Here is a 15,753-nt window from a genome sequence, read left to right on the forward strand (position 1 = left end):
ATTTCCTGCGAACATCTTCAGCCATTCGGGGCCAATAGAACCTACTACGAATAAGTTCCAGGGTCCTCTCCATCCCTAAATGCCCAAAGTCATCATGCAGAGCCCTCATGGCCAGGGCTCTGTACTTTTTTGGCAGCACTAGTTGTGCTCGTTGTTTTTGTAAAGGGTCAGTGGTCATTCGGTGTAGCACTCCCTGAATCAGTTTTAGTTTGGTCCATTCTCTCAATAGTAGTTTACCCTCCGGGTTAGGTGGGACAACCGCAGCTGGGCTTCGCCCCTCCCTTTTGGCAAGTAGTGTATCACGAATGTCAATATCTTGCCGCTGGGCTTCTTGCCAGTCAGCTGCATTGAGCATGGGCAAAGGAGACTGGTCCAATGCAATATAGTTCACTGAAGCAGAAGGCATGCATTCAGGGGGCAGGCCCAAAGCTTCTGCAACACATACCTGAAGGCTCTCACGGGCCTCTGGCTCTCGGCGACTCACACTGCAAATAGCTCTCACTCCATCTGTGGGTATCACAGCAACTTCTGGAGCCTGCGGACGCCTGGACAATGCATCTGCATCTACATTGCTTCTCCCTGATCGGTACTGAATGCTGAACTCATAGCTAGCCAAGGCGGCCACCCATCTCTGCCCTGTAGCATCCAGCTTAGCACTTGTTAACACATAAGTCAGTGGATTGTTGTCTGTCCACACCTGGAACTGAGCACCATACAAGTAGTCTCGAAATTTCTCAGTGATGGCCCATTTCAGGGCCAAAAATTCCAGCTTGTGGGTGGGATAGCGAGTTTCACTATCAGACAATCCTCGGCTGGCAAAGGCTACAGGTTTACGTTTGCCTTCCACTTCCTGGTACAGGACTGCTCCCAGACCCTCCAAACTGGCATCAGTATGCAGGATAAAGGGTTTGCTTGGGTCAGCAAAAACTAGGACTGGAGCATGAGTTAGGCAAGTAATGATTTCTCGAAAAGCCCTTTCACATCTCTCATCCCACCGTGGCCCAAATGGTTCAAATGGGCCATAGTGTCTCTGCACAGGGGGCTTTGGAGACCTCCCCTTATTCTTGGACTTAGATTTGTTCTTGCTGGACTGATGTCCCCTGGTGAGATTGTTCAGAGGCTTTACAATCGTAGCATAGTTTTTCACAAATCTGCGGTAGTAGCCACTAAATCCGAGAAAGGTCTTGAGTTCTCTGTAGTTACTTGGACGTGGCCATGTAGTGAGTGCTTCTATTTTATCAGGATCAGTACTCACACCCTCTTGGGACACGATGTGACCCACATACTTCACTGAGGTTCTGCAGAACTGGCATTTGTCAATTGAAAGCTTCAGACCATAATCCTCCAACCTATCAAGCACTTTAAGAAGTCTTTCTTCATGCTCCTCTAAGGTTCTTCCAAACACAATCAGGTCATCCAAATAAACTAACACTTGCAGTAAATTCATGTCTCCCACAACTTTCTCCATGAGACGTTGAAAGGTGGCAGGTGCTCCAGAAATCCCTTGGGGCATGCGTTCGAACTGATAAAACCCTAATGGGCAGATGAAGGCTGTCTTCTCCTTATCTTCTTCTCCCAGAGGGATCTGGTAGTATCCACTTCGAAGATCCAACACAGAGAACCACTGGCTTCCCAACAAACAGTCTAAGGCATCTTGCACTCGAGGCATAGTGTACTGGTCGACCACAGTACGGCTGTTTAGGGTGCGGTAGTCAATACACATCCGAATTTTCCCATTCTTTTTACGGACTACCACAATGGGTGAGGCGTATGGGCTGCGGGACTCTGTAATGATGCCATTCGCAGCCAGCTCCTGAAGATGATGTCGCACATCTTCCATCTCAGAGAGAGCAATCTTCCTAGATCTCTCCCTGAAAGGTCGAGAGTCATGGAGTCTGATATTGTGCTCTACTCCTTTTGCACATCCCACATCCCACTCATGCAGTGAGAACACCTTGGATCTTTCACAAAGTTTCTTCCTCAGGCGATCTTTCCAGTCCTCGGACACTGGTGAATCTCCAAAGTCAAACTTTGCTGGGTCTATTGTGGGAACTTGAGTTTCACACTGGGGTTTTACAATCGACTCAGGCTCAAAGAGGTCTGCTATCTTTTGTCCTTGCTTCACAACAACATCACGACTCGTTTCATTAGCAATCAGTATAGTCACCCTTTCCTGGGCTTCAACGGGTAGAGTTATGACTCCACTGGGGACCAGCACTCCTTCAGGGAGCTCTCCTCCCATCGGCTGCTCTATCATTGCTAACGTCCGTTTACTGCCTTTCAGACAGGTACTCATGACAAGCACTTCTTGCTCCGTCCTTGCAGGCACTACTAAGGGGGTCATGCCCGCGTACTTCAGTGCCCCAAGCGGTAGCTCAGATGTCTCCCTTTTAGCGCTCTCAATTTTCCTATAGGCTTCAGCACAAAGCGTATGGATCATCAGGGTATTCAGGTACTGGTCCCCAGCCCGCCTTCTGCAGTAATCCGCGAGTACCTTGAAGAGACTGGAGTTGGTCCCTATCAGCACAGACATATCAGAGGTCCCTTTAGGGTCAGGGCATATTAGGGCAGCTGTGTCTACCTCTTCTCTTACCCCAGCAACCTCCTCTGGGAATTCCAGGTGCACTATGACATACCCTTGGTAGGGGTATTCATCCATGCTGAGGCCACACAGGCCAAGGCCAGTCAGTGGCTGTATAGGCAGGTGCCTAAGCATCTGCTGGTAGAATGACTGAAATATAATAGTCACTTGAGATCCAGTGTCAAGCACTGCTTTACACTCCACCCCTTCAATCCTCACCGTGACCTCTGCTCGAGGCCCTATCAGTCCTGTGGGGATCCCAGCTGGACAGTCTTTTCTGGGGGAATCTTCAAATCCTGCAGACCTGGGGGGTCCCCGTCCCCAGACCCTCTGGCAGCTACCGGATCTCTCCCAACTGATCCTCAGCTTTCCATACACTAAGGAGGGGTTTTCTTCATTACAGCACTTGGCAGCACTGTGTCCATCCTGACCACATTGGTAGCAGAAGAATTGACATTTCCCCCTTCGCCTGGGTTGGATGGTGGCTCTAAGTGCGGGCTTCTCAATTGCCACCGTTTGAGGCTTCTTATTCCTGGAAGTCTTAACTTGGTCAATGCTACTTTGCAGCTCAGCTATCCGTTCCGTCAGGACCTGCATTTGTTGGGCAAGTTCCTCTCTGGTGCTCACCATCAGTACACTGGCCGCTTGCAGCGGTGTTGTGCTGGCTGGATCCGATGTTTGGGCTTCCCAAAATTCACTGGCAGCCTGCCTTTCTTCCTCCTCTCTGACCTCTTTTATCAGCTGGGAGTAACTTGGGGGATGTTCCCGTCGTTCTCTTAGCTGGAGATGAAGTAGAATCGGGTTCTGATACTGAGTTCCTCTTACAATTTGAGCCAGTCTGGTCTGATCCATCTGCTCAGCAGTCACTGCTCGCCTCATGACAGCTCTCTGAAGCAGTCTCTCCAGTCTCTGTATGTAGGCTGAAGCCTTCTCGCCCTTTTGTTGTCGGGAATTAAGGAACTTACAGTAGCTGTCTTCAGGGTCCTCTACGCTCCCAAAGTTGTGTTCAAGGGCCTCTAGGCAGTCCTTCACACTGACCCCAGGGTCAGTGAGCTTCAGGGTGCGAATCACATCTAATGCTGGGCCGCCAAGGCTCTCTATGAGGCATCTTCGCTTTTCTGCATCTGGTACGGCCCACTCTTGCAGCATTTCAGTGGTATGCTCTAACCAGGGTTCAAACTCCTCCTCCCCAGCAAATAATCTTAACTTACGACAAGAGTTTGACGCAGCATGGGACAGCACAACCTTTTCCAATGTTTGCCCCAGAGCTTTTGTCCAATCATCAGCCAAGGCTGCAGCCTCTGAGCTAGAAGCTGCTGAGCCAGGGCCCAACAAACCTGACAAATTAGCCATTATACAACAGTAATTTCCTCAAAATATAAGCACAAACAAAAAAAATATAAATTGTTTTCCAATGTAGTGGATCACTCAACAGGTGCTTGCGAGGGGTACTGACCCAGGCATCCCGGACGAGCCCCCAAAAATGTAACCCTTCTGCCCATCAGAGTTGGCAGCAACAAGGGCCGGGTTCAATATCTAGGGGATCCATTCCAATAACACAATGCAAACCGGCTCGAGCCCCCACCCAGTGACCTGGGACAAATATATACCACCCCCGCTGGGCACCTCCAAGAGGCAATACTTCCCCTCTCGCAAGCACATAGTCTGAGTGTAGCAAAAAGCCTTTTAATAACAGAGAGAAACAATGTGGCATTATGTTGGGGAAACACCACCAACAGGATTCATAACACAACCCATGAGCAAAAAAACCACCCCAAGCAAATTGGGGCATGCCCCTTTCCCTCGGGTTCTTGAGTCCCAGCACCCAAACGTCTCTTGAGTCCAGCAATCCACAAATCACCCAAAGTCCAAAAAGTCCAGCCCCAGAGTTCAAAAGTTCATCTGCATAGTGTTACTCCCCAGTCTGGCTAAAATGTGCCTGTGTGTGGGGAAAAGGGGCAAGGGGCACCTTACGTGTCCTGAAGCTGACTGCCCCACAGGGCTCTGCTCCACCACGACCGGCTCCGCTCTGCACCGCTCGCCGTCTCACAAACAGCTCTGCTCAGCTCGCCGTCTCACGAACACACCGCTGTCTCACGAACGGCTCCACTCCACCACGACCGGCTCTGCTCTGTACCGCTCGCTGTCTCAAGAACAGCTCTGCTCAGCTGGCTGTCTCATGAATGGCTCCGCTCTGCACAGCTCGCCATCTCATGAACACACCACTGTCTCACAGACAGCTCCGCTCCACCACGACCGGCTCCACTCCGCACAGCTCGCCGTCTCACGAACAGTTCTGCTCAGCTCGCCGTCTCACAAACACACCGCTGCACTCTAGATCTTCCGGCTCCCCACTACTTGACACAGTGCTCAGTGATTTCAGCTCTCAGTGATTTCAGCTCATAGTAGTGGGGGCCTTAGTGCTGGTGCACCTTAAGGCCAAAGTGAATGCAGCATAGTACCTGTAGCAGGACTCTTAATAGACCCAAAATTAGCTCTGACATTCCACAGTGGAGAGAGACAGAGGTACAATTGGTGCTTCAGGCCCTCACAAAGGGGCCCACACCACCAGGTACTAATACCTGTCTCAAGTCTCTCTCAATTCACACAGTTTTGGAACCCATGACCCTTGCCTAGTGAGTGCTACTTAGTTGATGGTGAGTCCCTCCATCATAGCAAAAGGCCAAGTACAGTTCCAAGCACAGTTCCCATAATCAGGGTAATAACAATTTATTCTTCCTGCCCCAATAACAGAGACACTGGGGATCCCACAGCAGCCGAAGTGACCATTTGGGCAGCTATGGCCTCAGTCTAGGCGGCGTGGGTGTGCCTATGCAAATGAGATCAGCCCCTGAAGTTTTTTTTTTTTTTTTCACAACTTGCCACACCTCACCACCAGATGTCAGGGTGGAGCTCATCCTGACACTGCTTACATCAGAATAGTAATAGACCCAAACTTTAGTAAACAATAGTAAATTGACCCAAACTTCCCCTCTTAGCTTCTTCATAATACTAACACAGCATTTTCCGTACATAGTTATCAGACCACTTTACAAAGATGGGTAAGGACTGTATCCCTGGTCCATACTTGGGAAAACTGAGGCATGGAGCAAGGAAGTAACATGCCCAAGGTCACCTAGCAAGTCTGTGGGAGGGTTAGGATCATAGAATATCAGGGTTGGAAGGGACCTCAGAAGGTCATCTAGTCCAACCCCCTGCTCAAAGCAGGACCAATCCCCAATTTTTGCCCAAGATCCCTAAATGGCCCCCTCAAGGATTGAACTCACAACCCTGGGTTTAGCAGGCCAATGCTCAAACCACTGAGCTATCCCTCCCCCCCAGAACGCAGGTCTTCTGATTTATAGGCCTTCCCCTATCTCTTGGCCCACTCTACCACCCTTTTGAAGCTCCAGCACCACAAATGCGGAGACATGCAGATCGTAAGCACTTTTTGGAGCTAAAGCACAATAGCATCCTACAGATCACCAGTTAAATGTTTCAGTCTGTGGGAAAGCTCACTTAAGCCACTTTTTGGAGCTAAGCTTATTTAGACCTGACAGTGGAATTTAACCCTCTGCTTTTTAATCTCAATTTTTGGTCTCTGTATTCAATGAAAACCAGGTCCATATATTTTCATGAAATGATATATATTAGATTTCAGCTACACTGCTGCAATTGCTGAACTATTTGCTTAAAAGGGACCTGCATAATTGGGCATGACAACGTCATGCAGTAATTCCCTGGTTTCACAGCCAATCCTAGAATCTGTACAGACTCCTGGCTGTGGAATGCCTTCGATTAATCACAGGGGGGTTCCAGCCTGAGAGCAGACAGATTTTACAGTTCCAATAAGAACACATTTGAAAGTAATATTGTACTGGCGTAGATTATAACCTTTGCACTTTGCTACACCGGCTTTTTGCAATTTGTTTTCAGTATATAGAAACAGCTGCAAATATTCCTCTCTTTTTTCACTGCCAGCAAAAAACGCACTTGGTAATAATCATTGTGTCACTGGACAAACACACCACATTTGTGTTTTCACTGCTGTGACATGCTAGCTGGGAAAGCTTGTGCTAATCAGTTTTCTACCATCAAATCAGTCTCTGCCACATACAATCAAGGAAATTAAGGAATCTCGGCGTTTTTGCAATATTGCTTAGTTGGCCATGAAATATGGGTGCTTCTGTGAGCAATAGTTTATTTCTCTCTCACTCAGATAAAGCAAGTTGGGCTAATGATGAAACATTGCTGCATGATGAAGCCAAGCTAAAGGCAGCATTCTGATGAAAGAAGACAAACGGTGGTATCCCGGCAGAAGGGATGCATAAACAGATCTGCATATATGGGATCTGTAACACTAGTCTGGTTGAACTAAGTTGGTGGGAGAATTATTTCCTCCTATCTCATTCCAAACACACTATCAATAAAATACCTAGGCTTCCAAATTTATCCAAGAAATTACATTATTTGAAACTTGTCTGGATGTTTTCTAGTTTAATTTTTTTCCATGTAGGATAGATAATTTATGTCTTGCAGGGAAATATAGTTACCTGAAACTAGGCTGGCCTACGCACTGTAAAATATACTACACTGGGCAGGAAATAGACAAAGGGTAAAATTTTCAAAAGTGCTTAAGTCCCATATTTAGAAGTGACTTAGGCACTTAGGCCCAGCTCCTCAAAGGTATTTAGGCACCTAACTCCCATGGAAGTTAGGCACCTCAGGATTGGGGCCTAAGTGTTACAGAAAGTCAGTGGGGACTTTGGCTTTAACGTGGGTTGTGTGGTTGCGGCAGAGCTCTCCCAGAGCTCATAAAAACCCACCTCCACAAGGGGAATAGCTACCAGCACTGGGAGCATGGCTCCCAGTGCTGGTGCACTGTCTATACCGGTGCTTTACAGCACTGGAACTTGCTGCGCTCAGAGAGGTGTTTTTTCAGACCCCTGAGTGAGAAAGTTGCAGCTCTGTAAAGTGCCAGTGTAGACAAGCCTGAAATGTCCAAGCTCTGGACTCGGCACTTAGTGGAGTTATGCCCATTTACACCAGCTGCACTGATTTGCACCAGCTGAGGATCTGGCCCCCTGTCTCCAAGGGAGGACAACTATAAGAACGATCATTATGCTTTCAAAACATGACATTCCTCCTCTCTTTGAATTCTGGCATGCATGCTTGAAACCGTTGCATTTTTTTTCAATTGGAATTTCTAGCTGTAGTTATTGCCATGTTCAAGTTTGAAAAGATTGGGGTGGAAATGAGGAAGGAATTTGGCCCCTTAAGGTAAATTCACCGCCTCTACCCCAAAAAAAAAAGAAATCATCTGCAGTTTTGATTAGCAGCTTTTTGGCTGAACTGGGCACTGCACCTTCCACTGGATGGATTTTCTTGGCACCATGTGATGTGGTTGAAGGAATCAAAGGACCCAAGAGAGGGGTGCAGTAATATACTTGGATAACCATAGAACATTCAGTATTGCCGCTCCAAAATTTAAAATTCTGATGATGCATAGGGGCTGGGAAAGAATATTTTTGTCAATGGTTTGTGAATAAAATGTTTAGCCAACCACAGGCTGGGCTTTGTGTGACCCTGTTCCTGGCACTGAAGCACATAAATCACTTTTATGTAACAATCCTCTGATATGAGCTGCAGACAGGGATTTGTGCTCTCTTTGAAGTAAATTGCATCCTGGTGCACTATAGCATGAAAGTTACGATTTACCATTGCTGGGAGACTGAAGACCTGCTGGAAGCTAAACTAATTAGCACAGCGCTCTATTTTCTTGCCTTCCGCTGTGAGAACTGACTTAACAGATCTTCTGATCCTTCCTCACCCTTTCATATTAGGAAGGATAAGTGGTCATATTTGCATCTGGCTAGAGATGAACAAACACATCGGCTAGCAAGCAAAGCACTTTAAAGGGATGACAGGGCAAAGTGAAATGAAAAGATAGCCTTAGAAGATAGAAAGAAGTCCATTGGGTGACCTGTTCTTCCCCCATATTTGGCAGGACTACCGGTTTTTAAACACACACTCACAAGACTGGAATATTCAGAGGAGCACATTTCTCCCCCCTTTTCCACCACCTCCATCCCCAGTGAACAATGGAGAGCAAGAATTGGGGTGTCCTTTATGTCACAGTGTATCTATCCACTGTTTATCTTCACGCTTCGGAATGCTGCCATTTAGCACAGCTTTGGCATTCAGTGATGCTTCATCATTAGTTGAAGTTGCTAGATCCGTCTGAGGAAGAAACGAACCGTGCCTCAAAGAAATACCCATGTTTCACAGCCAACTGAGTAAATATTTTGAAAATTCTGCAATTTCCATGGTTGTATAAAGAAAAGCCAGATCAAAAACGAAAGGGCTCACTAAGTCCCTGCAAGGATCTACAGGACTAGAACACAGCTCAGAGCCTGGGACAGTTGCTGTTCCCACACTGTTATCAGCAGGCCATGCAAAGCTCTGTCCAAGGAGGACCAGCGTGGAGATTAGGTGCTGTAGGAAGTACTGCCCAAAGGGTCCAAAGTGACAGCACCCTGCAACCTTCTGTTTGGCACATGCTTACTATTTAAGTCTGGTTGTCTGGGTAACCATATAAACTTTAGGTGTGCTGTGACTGCAGGCCTCACCTCACTTTCTGATTTTCAGGATCTCACCCCAGCCTGACTCTTGTCCCCTGAGTCCAGCCTGGTACGATCTGTGGTCTCCAACTCCAGCTTGACTCTGACTCTTACCTATTGATCCCACCTCTCACAATTACTCTGATCCCTGCTCACTGACTACCTCCTTGTGGCCGTCCTTGACTTGTGGACACCGGCCCAGCTGTGACTGCTAGGCCAGACTGCCTATGCCCTGGTCCCTTACACTCCCATGCAACTCCACTGACATCAGTGATTGGAACAAGGACCAGTAAAGAACTCAAGGGTGTACGGCTGCTACTCTGAAACCTTGAAGTTATGTTGCTTACAGATAACTATGTACTTAAGTGATTTGCAGAAGGGGATGGGCTTGAGCAAGTCTTAGTGCTTTGCTGAATCATGCCATAAGTGCAGAATTTGCTCTAATGGCCTAAATTTGTGCAGCATCTTCCACTTCAAAGGACTCCAAAGTGCTTGACAAACTACTCTAGGGTAGCTTCGTGCAGCACCATTGAAATGTAGCCATTTGTGGAGTGGCAAAGGAACAGCCAGGCACACAGCACTTTGTATCCAAAGGCAATATCCTACACTTATGAAAAGTGCCATGGGATATTGAGCTGACCCTGCTGAGTTTTGATGTGACAGATTCTCCAGTAAGCGTGCTGAGTGCCCAGACATCATCAATAGGATTTAGCATAAACTCAGTCTCATGGGCCACGCTGTGCCTGGCCATTGGGAGGGGAGAGTCAAGAAGCTTGCCTTCGTTATGCCTTTACGCAGTGGCTGTGCGTAGTTGTATTCCCTCTTCAAAGGCAGTCCTATTCCTTCCTTTGCATGCCTCAAAGGGGATGAGGTGGTCCATGACCCTGCCCCCCCTCCACACTGGGCTGTGAAGCATATGCTGTGCACCTTAAATGGTACAGCAATGGATGCTCTCAGTCCATGCATCTAAATGATCCAGAAGGGACTGTGCTTTTCTGAGGCACAATCCTTCCTGCAGGTCCACTGCGGCGGGAGGGAAGCCAACAGAAGGTTAATCAGGGCAAGCTGAGTGTTCAGTGTGTGTGTGTGCAGCAGTTGGCTTTATATTCACAAATGGATGAACTCAGAAAGAGCCACTCCATCAGTACTATGCCAGCTTCACAGCCAAGCAGTCACAGTCACCTAGTGTAAAAAGAAAAGGAGTACTTGTGTCACCTTAGAGACTAACAGAAGAGCTCATTCTTAATCTTTCCCTGTTTGCTGTAGAGGATGTTGATCAGGTGGTTCCGCAGTTTCTTTGAGAGCGTGTGGCACAAGCTGTCAGCACAGGCTGTGTGGTATGTAGATTGTAATGGATTTTTTACCTTCAGTCCTTTTGGTATGATGTCCATCTGTTTGCATTTGGAAAGGAAGATGATGTCTGTCTGTATCTGTATGAGTTTTTTCATGAAGTTGATAGATTTCCACTCCATACGGCTAAATTCAGTGCCTTGCATAATGACAGGTTTCAGAGTAGCAGCCATGTTAGTCTGTATTCGCAAAAAGAAAAGGAGGACTTGTGGCACCTTAGAGACTAGAGACTTAGAGTCTCTAAGGTGCCACAAGTACTCCTTTTCTTTTTGCGAATACAGACTAACACGGCTGCTACTCTGAAACCAGTCACCTAGTGTATAACTCTTCAGATTCTCCTTCTCACACTGAGCCCACGATAGTGACTTGGCTTGTGTTTTCCCTCACTGAGCCAAGCCAAACAGCTGGCACGGAACCTCTACAGCACCATCAAACATTCCAGCGTCAACAACCAGGTGTGGAAGAGAGGTGATACAGGAATAAAACACTGGGCTCGATTCTCCTTGTGGTTACACCAGTTTTACACCTATGTAAGTTCATCGATGTTCAGTGGAGTTACTCCTGACGTACAATGGGAATCAGGCCCATTGTCCTTGTTGGCTGGGACTCAGACAGCATTCACAGTGTTTCATTTTGTTCTGTTGACGAGAGCATTTTGGAAATTCGCCTTATCTAGAGTACAGAATCCTTTGCTTATTAGACATTGGTGAGGCCTCATCTGGAGTATTGCATCCAGTTTGGGCCCCACACTGCGAGAAGGATGTGGAAAAATTGGAAAGCGTCCAGCAGAGGGCAACAAAAATGATTAGGGGACTGGAACACATGACTTATGAGGAGAGGCTGAGGGAACTGGGATTGTTTAGTCTGCAGAAGAGAGGAGTGAGGGGGGATTTGATAGCTGCTTTCAACTACCTGAAAGGGGGTTCCAAAGAGGATGGATCAACACTGTTCTCAGTGGTGGCGGATGACAGAACAAGGAGTAATGGTCTCAAGTTGCAGTGGGGGAGGTTTAGGTTGGATATTAGGAAAAACTTTTTCACTAGGAGGGTGGTGAAGCACTGGAATGCGTTACTTAGGGAGGTGGTGGAATCTCCTTCCTTTGAGGTTTTTAAGGTCAGGCTTGACAAAGCCCTGGCTGGGATGATTTAGTTGGGGATCGGTCCTGCTTTGAGCAGAGGGTTGGACTAGATGACCTCCTGAGGTCCCGTTCAACCCTGATATTCTATCATTCTATGAGTCTATGACTCAACTTCCTTACCAAAGATATTGCACTGGTCTCGCTGCCATTAATACACAGCTGACCCCACACCAGGCCTAGATCATCAGGTGACTACACAGGGTAATGTATCAAATGCCTCTGTGCATTCAAAGTGCGGAGCTGGGTTGCTCTGCGCTTGGAAGCATTTTCTATACCGCCTTCTAACACTTAATGTGCAAACAGACACACTCCTCGATGAAGGATTTTGGATGTTGGGACACTGCACAAGAAACAGAAAAATCACCCATGGGATGCAGAAAAAGGACAGCCCCTTATGTGCTAGTTAAACTCCCTTTTCCATTTGCATTTCCACCTTAGCAACTGCTTTCATCATCAGTGCACAGGATTACAACATTATCACACATTAGGAAGCAGGCTAAGCCTTACTTGTGTGTGTATGGGGGGGGATATTGGGGCTAAGCATTGTTACTGCAAGACTTAGAAATTAGAGACCGATGTGACCGGCAAAGCTAAATGAACCCAAATACCGTGATTATGCAGACAAGATTCAGCATAATAAGGAGGTCATATCACCAATGATATCCTGGAGTGTGATGCTGGCTAGAGCTCATGAGGTGACACAGTAACATAGATACGAAGGCAAGCATTTGACTGGAAGCATTAATACTGTAAAAGGGTGAACAGCAAAGGTTTCGCTGAGAATTAAAATTGTGCTTGCACAATCTCCACAGAGGACGAAAAGGATAGAACTACTGTTTAAACATGTAATTAGAGCTGTATATTCACTGAGATAGTAACAAGCTGTGTCAGATGCTGAGGAATCAGAGCTGCAGGTCTCCTGCTTTCTGGGCTGGTAACTGAATGAGAAGTTTTAGAGTAACAGCCGTGTTAGTCTGTATTTGCAAAAAGAAAAGGAGGACTTGTGGCACCTTAGAGACTAACCAATTTATTTGAGCATAAGCTTTTGTGAGCTACAGCTCACTTCATTGGATGCATACTGTGGAAAATACAGAAGACGTTTTTATACACACAAACCATGAAAAAATGGGTGATTATCACTACAAAAGGTTTTCTCTCCCCCCACCCCACTCTCCTGTTGGTAATAGCTTATGTAAAGTGATCACTCTCCTTACAATGTGTATGATAATCAAGGTGGGCCATTTCCAGCACAAATCCAGGGTTTAACAAGAAAGTCTGAGGAGGGGGGGGGTAGGAAAAAACAAGGGGAAATAGGTTTGGCCCACCTTGATTATCATACACATTGTAAGGAGAGTGATCACTTTAGATAAGCTACTACCAACAGGAGAGTGGGTTTGTTGGGGGGGGGGTGTTTGGGGGGGGGGGAGAAAACCTGGATTTGTGCTGGAAATGGCCCACCTTGATTATCATACACATTGTAAGGAGAGTGATCATTTTACATAAGCTATTACCAGCAGGAGAGTGGGGTGGGGGGAGTGAAAACCTTTTGTAGTGATAATCACCCATTTTTTCATGGTTTGTGTGTATAAAAACGTCTTCTGTATTTTCCACAGTATGCACCCGATGAAGTGAGCTGTAGCTCACGAAAGCTTATGCTCAAATAAATTGGTTAGTCTCTAAGGTGCCACAAGTACTTCTTTTCTTTTTGAATGAGAAGTATCTCAGCTATTGGAAAAGACATTCGGTTCTAAGTCTCTGACCCAGGTAACTTTTCTCTTTATTTGATTATATTTAAATCCTTTTTGCATGTATCTTTTTCACACATGGTCTCCTTCCAAGGTCGTCTTTTGGGTAAAGTTTCCACAGAATTGGTTGAGCCACTTTTTCATTCTAGCAGCAGGAAAAAGATGGAAACCTACCAAGTCCCCAGGGGAGTATGGGAAAAGACCTACCACTCCCACAATCCACATGGGACTACAGGAAGCAGAGATGATCTTGAGGCACTCTGTCAGGAGGCCCAGCACAGTGTAGACCCAAATATGAATATACAGATGTGCCAAGAACCAAAATCTGGATAGGCTGGGAAATTGCCCATGCACATCTGTACACCCCACCCTTCACACCTTCCCAATGAGGTGCTACCTCATACTGCAGCCACAATCTCATACTCTTCATCTTCTGGGAGTGCAGCTATTCAGTGATGCAGGTCCTCTTTTCTATGGGTTGATGCATCCACAAAGTAGGTCAATGTCCCGGGAATGAGAGGCCAGAATATTCTTCCTTTGCAAGGCTACCCTCTCCCTTTGGGCATCTCAATTTTCCCTCCCTCTCACCCATATTAAGGAACCCTCACTCTGTTTTCAAATAGAAATTAATAAGACCTTTCCTCTTAACAAGCTAGCTAAGAGCTCCTGATCAGACTTCTAACTTTGCTCCTGGGTCCCTATCTCAGGCTCCTAATTAACCACCTTGTATGCAACAATAAAGAAAATAATCCCAAGCGAAGGGAAACAGCCACCCTCAATCAGCATCTTCTTCCATGAAAAATATATGAGAGAGACATCAGTGGCAACACTTTTGCTATAAAGTAGGACAGCAGAGACTTTCCCTTTCCCACTTGTTTGAAATATGCCCTGGCTACATTAGGCAGGAGTTTTGTAAGAAAACCTTGGACCCATTCTTATCTCACTTTCCGCTGCAGTTAAACTTGCGGCGTTCCTCCTGGTTTTCACACCAGCGCTAGTGAGCCCAGAATCAGGCCTTTTGCATTCTGAATTTCTAAAATATCTGCATCTTCCTCCATGGTGGGGGGTGGAGGAGGAGAAAGAATACAAACTAAACATTCTCAAGTCACCACACACATTAACCCAGCAAACAGCTGATTTGATTATCTGATTGGGTGCTGACCAGGGCACTCAGTTCCTCGAGGCAGGCTTGTTAGTTTAAAGTGCTGCACACATGAGTTTGTTTGTTTGTTTGTTTGTTTGTTTAAATGCCATGTTTTCTTATAAAAAGAAAAGGAGTACTTGTGGCACCTTAGAGACTAACAAATGGAGAAGCAAAAATGCATTATTCTCATTCTTTCTTTTTAAAAAAAATTTCTGATGAATAAACCAACATAGTTAGAAAGGGCAGGGCAGAATACAAAATTGTCTTGCACTGTCACTATTATTCCTCTTTTTCACTATCCTGCACATCATCATTTGAAAATATGTATATTAGCAGTGTTGGCACCTCTTGCAATTTTATTGTCTTATGATATGTGGTGGTTTTCTTAAAGACCCAACTCCTGGAGAGTCCTGTGATAATGAGAGAATCTCAGGTTTCATTTGTAAAAAAAAACCCCAAACAAACACAAAATAAGCAAGTTCCTAGCTCTCCTGGTTGCAAGAAAACTTTGAAAGTGTGAACCATACGGGTTCACAAAACAGAAAGCAAGAAAGACAGCCCCAAATGTAGTATTTTTTATAAATCTCATGGTTGCAGCGGCTGATTCACAATTGTTGAATGCTTGGGCTTAGCGAGACTATATTAAGTTTAAAAAGAGAGGTTTATTGATTACACTACAAAAGGAAGAAAAAATACAACTGACTTGTAAATGTACAACTGACTTGTACATATTTAATTGTGCATATTTAATAGTACCTGCTACATCAGCCCATCTGTAGTGGAGGATGTACCCCAGTTCTATCCATCGATCATCAGGCACCAATGCAACCACACTGACGCAAGCCCCTAGTGCAGACAAGGAAAACCATGACTTGCTCCAGTGCAGCTATGCCATTGGCAGGGCATCATTTTCCAGAATCAGGTCACATTCCCAGTGGAGACAAAGCCTTCATTTCTTTATACAGCAATTTGTGCAGAAATCTATTAGGAATTATTTGTATATCAGCAACATTCACTGATGTCATAAGAAACAAGAATTCTTGGTTAATGGTGCCAAGTGCCAGATTTAGCCACTCTTTGATTTATTCTATCCACAGATAAAGCAAATGCACTAGGTCCACAGGAACCATATTTTAAAAGAAGTAGGTCAAATTCATCCCTGCATTGCCCTATAT

The sequence above is a fragment of the Natator depressus genome, chromosome 1 (assembly GCF_965152275.1).
Source record: "Natator depressus isolate rNatDep1 chromosome 1, rNatDep2.hap1, whole genome shotgun sequence".
Classification (NCBI taxonomy): Eukaryota; Metazoa; Chordata; order Testudines; family Cheloniidae; genus Natator; species Natator depressus.